At 48.1% G+C, this 11,278-nt stretch overlaps 1 long non-coding RNA gene across 1 annotated transcript; it reads right to left on the minus strand.

Moving 5' to 3' along the window:
* Positions 1 to 7,728: 7,728 nt before the first annotated feature.
* LOC148138666 (uncharacterized) lies at positions 7,729 to 11,077 on the minus strand. The gene is made up of 3 exons (XR_015753812.1): positions 10,991 to 11,077; positions 9,457 to 10,068; positions 7,729 to 8,173 (listed from the first exon to the last, which is right to left on the minus strand). It is a non-coding gene; the product is annotated as an uncharacterized LOC148138666 (long non-coding RNA).
* Positions 11,078 to 11,278: the final 201 nt, after the last annotated feature.

Genomic DNA, 11,278 nt, shown 5'->3' on the forward strand with positions numbered 1-11,278 from the left:
ACATGGAGGAGTACTGATTCATCAGCTGAGGGTGAACGTTTATGATAACCAGCAGGAAGGTTCATTGTCCATATTTAACCAGAAGCCACGAGACGTCATGGAGTCTGGAGTCAATGTTGAGGACTCCCAGGCCAACTGTATACCACTGTGCTGCTGCCTCTGCTGGGTCTGACATGCCGCTGAGACAGGACTTATCCAGGGATGGTGATGATGGCCTCTGGGGCGTTGTAAAGTATGATTTTGTGACTGGCTCAATTAGCTGTTGCTTGCCAAGTCTGTGGAAGAATCCCACCCTCATTTTTGGTTAACTCCAGCAAAATGAGCCACACAACAGTTTCTCTAATTAACTCACCACTTACATCAGAACTCAGTTTTAATACACATTGGGGCAGCACGATGGCTCAGTGGTTAGCATTGCTGCCTCACAGTGCCAGGGACCCGGGTTCGATCTCCACCTCGGGCAACTGTCTGTGTGGAGTTTGCACATTCTCCCCGTGTCCGCGTGGGTTTCCTCCGGGTGCTCCGGTTTCCTCCCACAATCCAAAGATGTGCAGATCAGGTGAATTGGCCATGCTAACTTGCACACACAATCACTCTCTCTCTCTGTCATGCACACGCACACACATATAAGTCTTTGTGTTGAGCTTGCATTTGCAGTACAGTCTATTTTGCTCAATAAATGCACAATCTGCAGGCAGTCAATCCATGTAATAGTTTATAAATTCCACTTTGAAAACAGAACCAGTCTGACTCAGGATTGGGATACAGACAGACTCTAACCGCACACCTTTAATGCATTGTCCGAGTTGAGATGTCACGTTATTTTATGAAACCTTAAATCATCTTGAGAATGTGATATAAAAGGAGTTCTGGGATTCACATATTAATGAAGGGAAACCTGTAACCCATCCTAAAAGAGGAAAGACTTAACAAAATCAAGGTTTGTTAAATATATCATTGTACTTGCACGACACTGTAATCTTTTGGCATAAATTCTGTGTCTTATGGTCCTGCTTCACAACCACCTGATGAAGGAGCAGCGCTCTGAAAGCTAGTGCTTCCAAATAAACCTGTTGGACTATAACCTGGTGTCGTGTGATTTTTAACTTTGTTCACCCCAGTCGAACACCGACATCTCCATATCATGGACACAGGTAGGCAGCATTGTAGACAGTGTAAATGATAGTTAAAATTACAAAGGGATAGTGATAGACTAAATCAATTTGCAAAACTGTAAAAAGTAGAGTTCAAAGTAAGCAAGTAGGAGATTATCCATTTTGGACCAATACAGAATAGACCAGGATAGGTAGTTAAATACAAATCACTTAGAGGTTCAAATGCATTGACCTTTAAAATGTCACAAATGGATGCAGAAAATTATCAAGAAAGCCAACAGAATACTGCCCTTTATGTCTAGAGTACTGGAGGATAAGGATGCAGATGCTATGCCACAATTATACAAAACCCTGGTTAGAACTCACTTGGAGTACTGCAGGCAGGTCTGGATGCCACACCATAAATTATTCCCACTGGTTGGGGATTCTAGAACTCAGGGCATAGTCTGAGAACGAAGGCCAGACCATTTAGGAGGAACACTGGGAAGCACTGCTATACAGACAAGTGGTAGATGTTTGGAACTGTCTTCCATAAACGGCAGTGATGTTGGTTCATTCCTCCATCTTCATTACATCTGCTCAGACAAGGAGACATTCCAATCTCAAATGTCCCAGATGTCCACCTATATAAAACGTCTTTTCCTCCCCCCTTCATCCAGACAGCCCTACACTGCATCTCCTCCATTCCCCCCACTACTGGTCTAAACTCCTCTTCCCCCAAATGCAATAAAGACAGGGTCCCCCTTGTCTTCATTTCCCACCCCACCAGCCTCTGAATCCAACGTGCCATTCTCAAACACTTCTGCCAGCTCCAATTAGACCCCATCACCCAGAACATCTTCGCCTCCCCACCCGTCTTTGCCTTCCACAAAGACCATTCCCCTCCCCACTCCTTGGTTTGCGCCACAGTCCCCACCAACCTATCCAACCACCAACCTCCCCACAAGTACCTTCCCCTGCAACCGTAAAAGATACAAATCCTGTCAGTACACCACCCCCCTCACCTCCATCCAGGGCCCCAAACAGTCAAACCAGATGAGAGAGAAGTTCACCTGCCTCTCCACCAACCTAGTTTACTGTATCTGGTGCTCCCGACGTGGTCTTCTCTACATCAGGGAGACCAAATGTAAACTAAGAGAATGTCTCACCGAGCATCTCAGCTGGGTCCGTAAGGAACATGCCTGACTTCCCAGTCGCTGCCCATTTCAATTTCCCTTCCCATTCCCTTTCTGACATATCCATCCTCGGTTTCCTCCATTGCCAGAGTAAATCAGACTGCAAATTGAAGGAACAACACCTTATCTTCCACCTGGGCAGCCAGAGGACTAAACACTGAGTTCTTCAATTTCAAATAACCTTCCCACCCATCCCCCGACTCCCTTTCCAGCCCCGCCCCCTCTCTTCCATTCTACCTACCAATCCTCCCTTCCAGCTACCAGCTGGATTCATCTCTCCCATCGACCAACCAGGTCCTTCCAACCACTTGTGTTCTCCTATCACTACCTCATCACTCCATCCCTCTCCTCACTCAAACCCCTCCCTCCTCTCTCTATCTACAGCTCCCCCTATCCCCACCCCCAGGCCTGATGAAGGGTTATACCCGAAATGTTGACCTCTCCACCTCCTGAAGCTGCCTGACTTGCTGTGTTCTTCCAGCCTCTGCTTGTCTACCTTTGCCGACCTTGCTAGGCTTGTTTTAATGAGCCATGGTGGCTGCATCAATAGGACTGGTAAGTGGACTTGATCAACCTTCACCCATAACACTGTCATTGCTCTATTGCAAGATGCCTGAATGTGTAGGAATGTTTGTTTTCATGAGCTACTGAATCCAGAGAATCTTCGGCCCTAACAATGGAAGTGTTTGCACAATAAAGAGACTTGTTTCAAAAGGAGCCAGGCAGTGGATTAATGATTTGCTTACTGTCACTGGGACAAAGCAGTCTGTCCTGCCAAGTACTCGTTCTGTAAATTTAGTCTTGTTTGAGAACACGCCTCTTCCCCATTTGTCGGCTGATAAAATTATGCCTGTGAATGTCATCTAAGTGGCCTGGAGTGCTAATGAGTATTAATGGCTTTCTAACGAATACAAAACAGGAAGATGTGCCATCCACAAGGTTTTGAGAACCTCATACCACATACTTAAGCCACCATCGAGAAACAGGAACCTTTGCCTCCCATCTAATTAAGCTCTGCCAACCGACCTTTCTGAAACTTTCTGGGCCACTTGCCCTCCATTGTATCTACTGCCAGTTACCACTGGACTCTCCATTTCATATATAGACATTAGCATTTATTATAAAGCACACTGACTCAAAAACATGACGCGGACATGGCCATTAGAAGTTTAGTAAATCAGAACGTACACACAGTTAAGTTTTTTAATCATACAAATTTTGGGCAAATCAGTGGATTGTCGTGTTCATTTTTTTAGATTAGATTAGATTCCCTGCAGTGTGGGAACAGGCTCTTCAGCCCAACAAGTCCACACCAACAAGTAACCCACCCAGATCCATTGCCCTACCATACATTCACCCCTAACACTATGGACAATTTAGCATGGCCAATTCACCTGACCTGCACATCTTTGGATTGTGGGAGGAAGCCGGAGCACCCGGAGGAAACCCAGGCAGACACGGGGAGAATGTCCTGAAGAAGGGCTTATGCCCGAAACGTCAATTCTCCTGTTCCCTGGATGCTGCCTGACCTGCTGCGCTTTTCCAGCAACACATTTTCAGCTCTGATCTCCAGCATCTGCAGTCCTCACTTTCTCCACGGGGAGAATGTGCAAACTCCACACAGACAGTTGCCTGTGGCTAGAATCGAACCTGGGATCCTGCTGCTGTGAGGCAACAGTGCTGTGAGGCAACAGTGCTAACTACTGAGCCACCGTGCCACCCTTTTCAAGGGATGATTCAGTTGCAAAAGGTAAATCAATAAGGAGAGAAATTGCTATAAGAATTTGGAGATGACTGTCTTATCTGTCATGGAAAAACACCAACTGCTCCCCAATATTTTACAGAACTGGTAGGAAATTAGAACAGTGATCAAACATGAAAGTAGGAATATCTGTCAGCAACAACTCTGATACCACTGAGCCATCTAAAAGTTCCCTGAAGAAGATAGCAACAGTGATTACTTGATTTGAACGTACGAATCAAGTGAGTTGCTCACTGGTGCAGCGTGTCAGGGACAGTGCACATGGTCACTCTGTTTGATAGTGGATTTATTGATGTTTGATATTATATTGTCAACCTTTCTGTGTGCACATGCTTTTTTAGATTGGATTACCTACAGTATGGAAACAGGCCCTTTGCAAGGTTTGTAGCTCAGGTTGAGGTTTACTCGCTGAGCTGTAGGTTTGATATCCAGACGTTGCATTACCTGGCTAGGTAACATCATCGGTGGCGACCTCCAAGTGAAGGGAAGCTGTTGTCTCCTACTTTCTTTGGCCCTTTGGCCCAACACCGACCCTCCACAGAGTAATCCACCCAGACCCATTCCCATACCCTATATTTACTCCTGACTAATTCACCTAACACTAAAGGGCAATTTAGCATGGCCAATTAACCTGGCCTGCACATCTTTGTGACTGTGGGAGGAAACCAGAGCACCCGGAGGAAACCCACGCAGACACAGGGAGAATGTGCAAACTCCACACAGACAGTCACCCGAGGCTGGAATCGAACCTGGGACCCTGGCACTGTGAGGCAGCAGTGCTAACCACTAAGCCACCATGCCGCCCATTTTGCGTCATCTCAGCATACATCAAAGGTTTTAGGAAGGTTGAAAATTTTCCAAAAAGATCGAGGTTCCATATTTAATAAATCAGAAAGCTCCAACATGATTGTTAGTGCTTCTTAGTCAAGGTTAGTTACAATGAAGAGGAGACCTAAAAACTGAATGCTGCTGAGTTGCTGAATTTTTCACATCTTTGTCAAGGTATTCATGCTGTCTTCACACAGTAACATTCAATGATCCAGTCGGTATTTAATTAATGTTCTAACTAATATGCTACCCCTCAGTGTGAATTTGCATTTAACTAATATTTATACTGAACTAAGGAGCCAGCACAGTGGCTCACAGCACCAGGAAACCGGTTCGATTCCACCCTCAGGTGACTGTCTGTGCGGAGTTTGCACATTCTCCCTGTGTCTGCGTGGGCTTCCTCCAGGTGCTTTGATTTCCTCCCACAGTTTTTTCTTTTTTACTTATTTTTTCTTCTTTTTTTTATATTAACCCCCACACTACCACCTAAGTGCGGTAGTGCTTATTATTACCTGTTTATTTTATTTTTTTAAAAAAACACCCGGGTGGCCAGTGACAAACACTGCCCTTACCCTTCTGTTTATTTTTTTTTTCCTTTTTTTCTTTCTTTTTTTTTAAACCCCCACACTACCGCCTAAGTGCGGTAGTGCTTATTTTATCCCCAGCACGCATGGTGTGTGTGTGTGCAGGTGTGAGACACAGTGAAAGACACAAAGTGCACAAATCTTTATTCAAATTCCACCACCAGGAAGATAGGAAAACACCCGGGTGGCCAGTGACAAGCACTGCCCTTCACATCAAAGGGCAGTGCTGTGTGATCAAAACAGTGAAGGGGAGGGTAGGGACTAAATCAAAGTAGAGTTGGAGGGAGAAATGATGCACTCCACTCCCTGCGGCGCCCACCTCTCCCTGAACAACTCCAGGGTGTTGGTGGACACCGCGTGCTCCTTCTCCAAGGACACCCGGGCTCTAACGTAACCGCGGAAGAGGGGCAGGCAGTCGGCCCTAACGATCCCCTCCACGGCCCGCTGCCTCGACCTGTTGATGGCCAGTTTGGCCAGGCCCAGGAGCAGACCCACGAGGAGGTCTTCAGACCTGCCCTCCCTCCTCCGTACCGGGTGCCCAAAGATCAGGAGCGTGGGACTGAAGTGCAGCCAAAACAGAGGAGAAGGTTTTTCAGAAAATCAAAAAGGGAGTGCAAACGCCCACACCCAATATATACATGGTTCACGGACTCCACAGCGCCACAGAACAAGCAGTTGGGCTGGGAGTCCGTGAACCACCGCAATCTGCGGTTGCAGGGGACCGCTGCATGCAGCACCCTCCACCCCAGATCCCCGAGAGAAAGGGGGAGGACTCCCGCGTAGAGAGCCCTCCACTGGGGATCCCCACCGCCCGGTGGCAAATGGGCACGCCAAGGCATGTCCGGACGGTGGATGAGGGAGAAGAGGTGGATGGTGTGCAGCAGCAGTCGATACAGGGCCCGCCTTTTTACATCCCTAAATGACACAAAATTAAAATTTCGGAGGCGGCTCAGGTTGTGGGGCACATGCTCCCGCAGGAAGTACGGGACCTTGGGGCCAATGTGAAATTCCGTCCGGGCTGGGGTGAGCGCGGACGGGATCCCACTGCACACCTGAGCATCCTCCAACTGGTGCACTACGTCAGGTCCGAGCACCGCCGTTTTGAGGCGTCGGATGGCGGTGGCCACGTACTGGACGTCTACCGCTGCCCTGCCTGCTATGTCCTGCGGCAGCATCCAGCCCAGGCCCCCGGCACCCAGCACGTCCCCGACCCTGGTCACCCTCGCCGCCACGGCCCTCCCCTCCAACAGCCACTCGAACCCGCGAGTACGGAGGTGCGGATTCCTGAGCAACGGCTCCCTGACGACAGCCGCTACTCCAGCCGGAGGGTAGGCGCGGCGCGATTCGATCATGTTCCAGACAGTGATCAGGTCCTGGTAAAAGACAGGCAGCGTCTTGAGGGCGACCTTCAAACCGTCACGGTCGACGAACAGGAGCTGCGTGTCGTAGTTGATGTTACGCACCTGGCGGAAAAACTACGTCGCCAGGGCGCACCACCTGGGAGGAGGCTCGACGTAAAGGTATCGCCGCAAGGTCTGAAGGCGGAACGTCGCGACCTGGGTGCGGACGCACACCAGCGACTGACCGCCCTCCTCAATAGGGAGACTCAGAACCTGCGCAGCGACCCAGTGCATCTTTTTGTCCCAGAAGAAATCGACCAACGTTCTCTGGATGTCAGCGACAAAGCCAGGAGGAGGGACCAAAGTGACCAGCCGATAGCACAGCATGGCGGCCACCAGCTGGTTTATGACCAGCACTCAACTCCTGTAAGATAGCACTCGGAGCAGTCCTGTCCAGCGGCCTAGGCGAGCCGAGACTTTGGCCTCCAGCTCCTGCCAGTTGGCCGGCCAGGATTCCTCAGCCGGGCCGAGGTAGACCCCCAGGTAGAGGAGATGGGTGGTACTCCAGCTGAAGCCCCATAACTCCTCCGGCAGAGAGTCCACCCACCACGGGCCGACCAGTAGTCCGGAACATTTGGCCCAGTTGATCCTGGCAGAAGACGCTGCTGAGTACACGGCCTGGCACTCGCGCATCCTCCCCAGGTCAGCCGGGTCGGTGAAAGCGAGGAGCACATCGTCGGCGTAGGCTGAGAGGACCACCCCCATGCCCGCGCCGCGCAGAACCAGCCCCGACAACCTCCTCCGCAAGAGGCGCAGGAAAGGCTCCACGCACAGGGAATACAGCTGGCTGGACAGGGGGCAGCCTTGACGCACTCCTCTCCCAAAGCGAAGGGGCGCCGTCAGGGACCCGTTAACTTTAACCAGACACTCTGCGGCGGCGTACAAAAGTCGGATCCGGGCGACGAACTGCGTCCCGAACCCGAATACTCTAGGGATTCTATGATGCTATGAAATCATGATGGGCTGAATGGCCTTTTTCTGTGCTGTAACAATTCTGTGATTTTTGAGGTGGGAAAGGCCAGAACAAGCAAGCAGATCTTTGAATTTGGAGCATAGCCATTCGGGGATGATGTCAGAAAGCATTCCTTCACACAAAATGCATAATGGAAATCTGAAACTCTCGCCCTCAAAAGCTGAGATCAATAGATACTTGTCAGGCACTGGTCAGATAGATAGATATGGGTCAGGCACTGGTATTACAAGTCAAGTAGAAACAGAATCAATTTCTGGCTGGTGCTTAAAAGGCCTGTGGATATCCTCATGTCGTCCTGTATCTGCTGCACCTTGTCCTGAGATTTCTAATCAAATTCTGAAAAGAATAAGTGTTAGACACATCAGGGAAATACTAAAGGTTGCTAATATGAAAGCACACAAAATGCTGTCAGATTATTATTATGCTGATTATGTGGGTGAGAGAGGTAATAATACAGAAATGAGGAAGGGAAAGTGCGTAAACACTATGTGTGTGTACTGTAGTCCCATCATCTCCCCTGGTTGCATGCACTCCTCCTGGCAATGTTACTAATTAGTGACTTCCTACTTTTCCGTGTGAAAGGAGTATGCTGTATGGGGCAGGGAACCTTCAACATCAAGTTTCTTCCTTCTCATTCATCGCCCACTACCCCAAACGCCATCCACACTTCACCAACATGTCTTGTTGACAACTGCATTAAGACTGCACCAGATCCTAATCATACAAGCTCCTTTTAGTATGCGCCACCTGTCGGGTTCTGAAGATCTAGGAGGCAACTCAGCATGGGTGTAGTGATGAGTGCAATAGGCAGCGAGGTATGACCAGGAGGTGGATATTGAACGTGTTCCTGCCTGGACACTGTGTACAACTACAGGCAGGAAGAGGTGCAGTGAAGAGTCCCAGTGTAACTAGGGAAATGCACAGGAAATAAGTTGGATTGCAACGTGTGTGCGGGTTTCTGGGACTAAGATTGGGTAGCTCAGGGCAATGAAGGTTGTATGAAGTATTGATAGGGCTCAGTGATTATGGAGACAGGCCACTGAGGCAATCCGGGACAGGGGGTACCACAGTCAGACATTTGGGCCCAGGGCTCTGACACTGCATTCAAGTAGGGAGTTGGATGGCAGTCCTTGGATACCTGGTGCAATCAGGGAGCCCTGGCTGACAGATATAAACAGAAATGTCAGAGGTTCTGTTCACTCTGAGAGCTGGCTCGGAGGGAGCTGGACCAGTGTCAAGTACAATGCAATGCGCGTGTAAATAAAGGGTGAGTTGGTGATATGATACCAGCCTCTGTGCAGTTATTTCAGCTGCTGAACTACCCTTTTGGGACTCACAGCTCCAAATCAAATCTGGGTGCCTCAGTAGCATTCATCGTCACAGCTGACTGCAAGAAACCATTTCACCAGAGAATAAACTCAGCTGCCGTGGAAAAATCTGCAGGCCAGCTGCATTTCCTCCTTCCCAGTGGGTCAGCCAAAAAGCTCAATTAGACTTGGTGCTTTACCCAAAATATTAAAATAAGGGACCTGAAAGAAATGATGTCTTCAGGCAGGCCTGACAGTCAAAAGCTCACCCAATGGAAATCACTCACAAATGGTGACCACACAATTACTCACCTCTCCAGTATTTTACTTTCTTATGTTTGCCTCTGCTTTGTGTTTCAACGTTTCTTCTCTTACCCCAATGGAACAAGACGCAATTGTTTCATGAGTGTACTATCTGCTCAGAGGCGCGGGGTCTTCGCTGGTACATTTTCAGTCCCTTGTTGTTTTCTCAAATTTGTTTCTGCTTTCGTCCATTCAGCAGTGCTTTATTTTTCCTCAGAGTGCGTCTTTTCAGTTTTCTCTCACTGTATTTTGAAACATTTACATTCGAATAGAGACTTTGGAATGAGCAGACTTGCTATTTGTTATTCAACTCCTTATAAAAGCAGCTCATTGATGATAAACTGTTTTGGAGCGGTTTGTTTATCTCAGTATCTCTGAGTCACATGTGCGTTGTCTCTTATCACCCAGCTTTTCATCACAGTGGTTTATCGAAGTGTTGATAGAGCTGTGCCTTTGATTTACTGTGTCTAGCTGTTCATTTATTCACCCCTTAACCAGGGATAGATTCCCTCCTGTGGATCATTGTGCAGTGCAGTCTTCTCCTCACTCCTTCCCATTTTGATGATTTTTAACTTGTTTTGACATTTTAAAGTATTTTGTTGATTGAAAAGTTTGTCATTCCTTAGGGTCAAATCACAAGGTTAACTGGTATTGATTTAAAGCAACCTGCTTATTTTGAAAAGCCATAGGGGCTGATTTTAATCAGAGAATTACAACATAAAAGCAGGCCTTTCTGCCCATTGAGTTAACACTGGCCCATCTGAAAAGCAGGCCCACAACACCCCACCACCACCACCCCATCACTGTAACCCTGCATTTCCCATGACCAATTCACCTGACCTGCACATCTTTGGACTGTAGGAGGAAACTGGAGCACCCGGAGGAAACCCACGCAGACATGGGGAGGATGTGTAAACTCCACACAGAGAGTCGCCCAAGGCTGGAATCGAACCCAATCCCTGGTGCTGTGAGGCAACTAACCATTGTGCCATGTCACCCAATTTGCTCCTCTTGAATGAACCTTTGCTGGGGGAGGGAGAGGGGGCACAGTGGCCGGGATAATTCCCCCTCACTTCCTAGCCTGTTCCAGCCCAGTGCTACGAAAGTGAAAGCAGGAAGGTCCACTAGATGTCCAATGCATGGGGTTCTAAGACACCTTCAGCACCTGATGTGTTACTTTTACCAACAAACTGAGTGGAGAACAGTAATTAAAATATCAGATCATGAGAAGTCTTGGCAGGATGGACATTGAGAGGACATTTCTTCTAATATGAGAATCTAGAACTTGGGGATTAGCATTTAGAAATCATTGGTCAATCACTTAAAACACAAGTGATTTCTTTTCTCCAAAGGGCTGTGGGTCATTGGGACTCTGAAGGTGGTGGAAGCAGAGTCCTTGCATTGTCTTAAATCCAAAGTTACGCAAGGGAGTGAAAGATTATAGGGTGTAGTCGAAAATGTGGATTTGAGGTTACAATTCAATCAGTCATGCACAAAGAAAATCTAGTAAAATTGGTGATTGAGACATATGGGTCTAACTCACCTTGTATTCCTCAAGGAAAACTGGTACTTTCATTCCCATGTATGGCACGTTATTTCCCTCTGGGATTGAATGGCAGAGCAGGATCAAGGGGCTGAATGGCCTACTCCTGCTCTTTTGTTGCTCTTTTGTATCTAGCAAAACCTGCTGGGTACACAGGAGTCAGGGATGATGAAAGAAATTCTTTACATATTTAAGTTTTCCCCTGTCAGGCAGGCACAGGAATGCTCTTGTGGGGCCCCGCAGGGAAATCTCCAACTTCCTGGTTGTTTTGGTCATGACTCAGGAAGT

The sequence above is a fragment of the Chiloscyllium plagiosum genome, unplaced genomic scaffold (genome assembly GCF_037043375.1).
Source record: "Chiloscyllium plagiosum isolate Xiang-an unplaced genomic scaffold, Cpla_swu_hap1 HiC_scaffold_39, whole genome shotgun sequence".
Lineage (NCBI taxonomy): Eukaryota > Metazoa > Chordata > Chondrichthyes > Orectolobiformes > Hemiscylliidae > Chiloscyllium > Chiloscyllium plagiosum.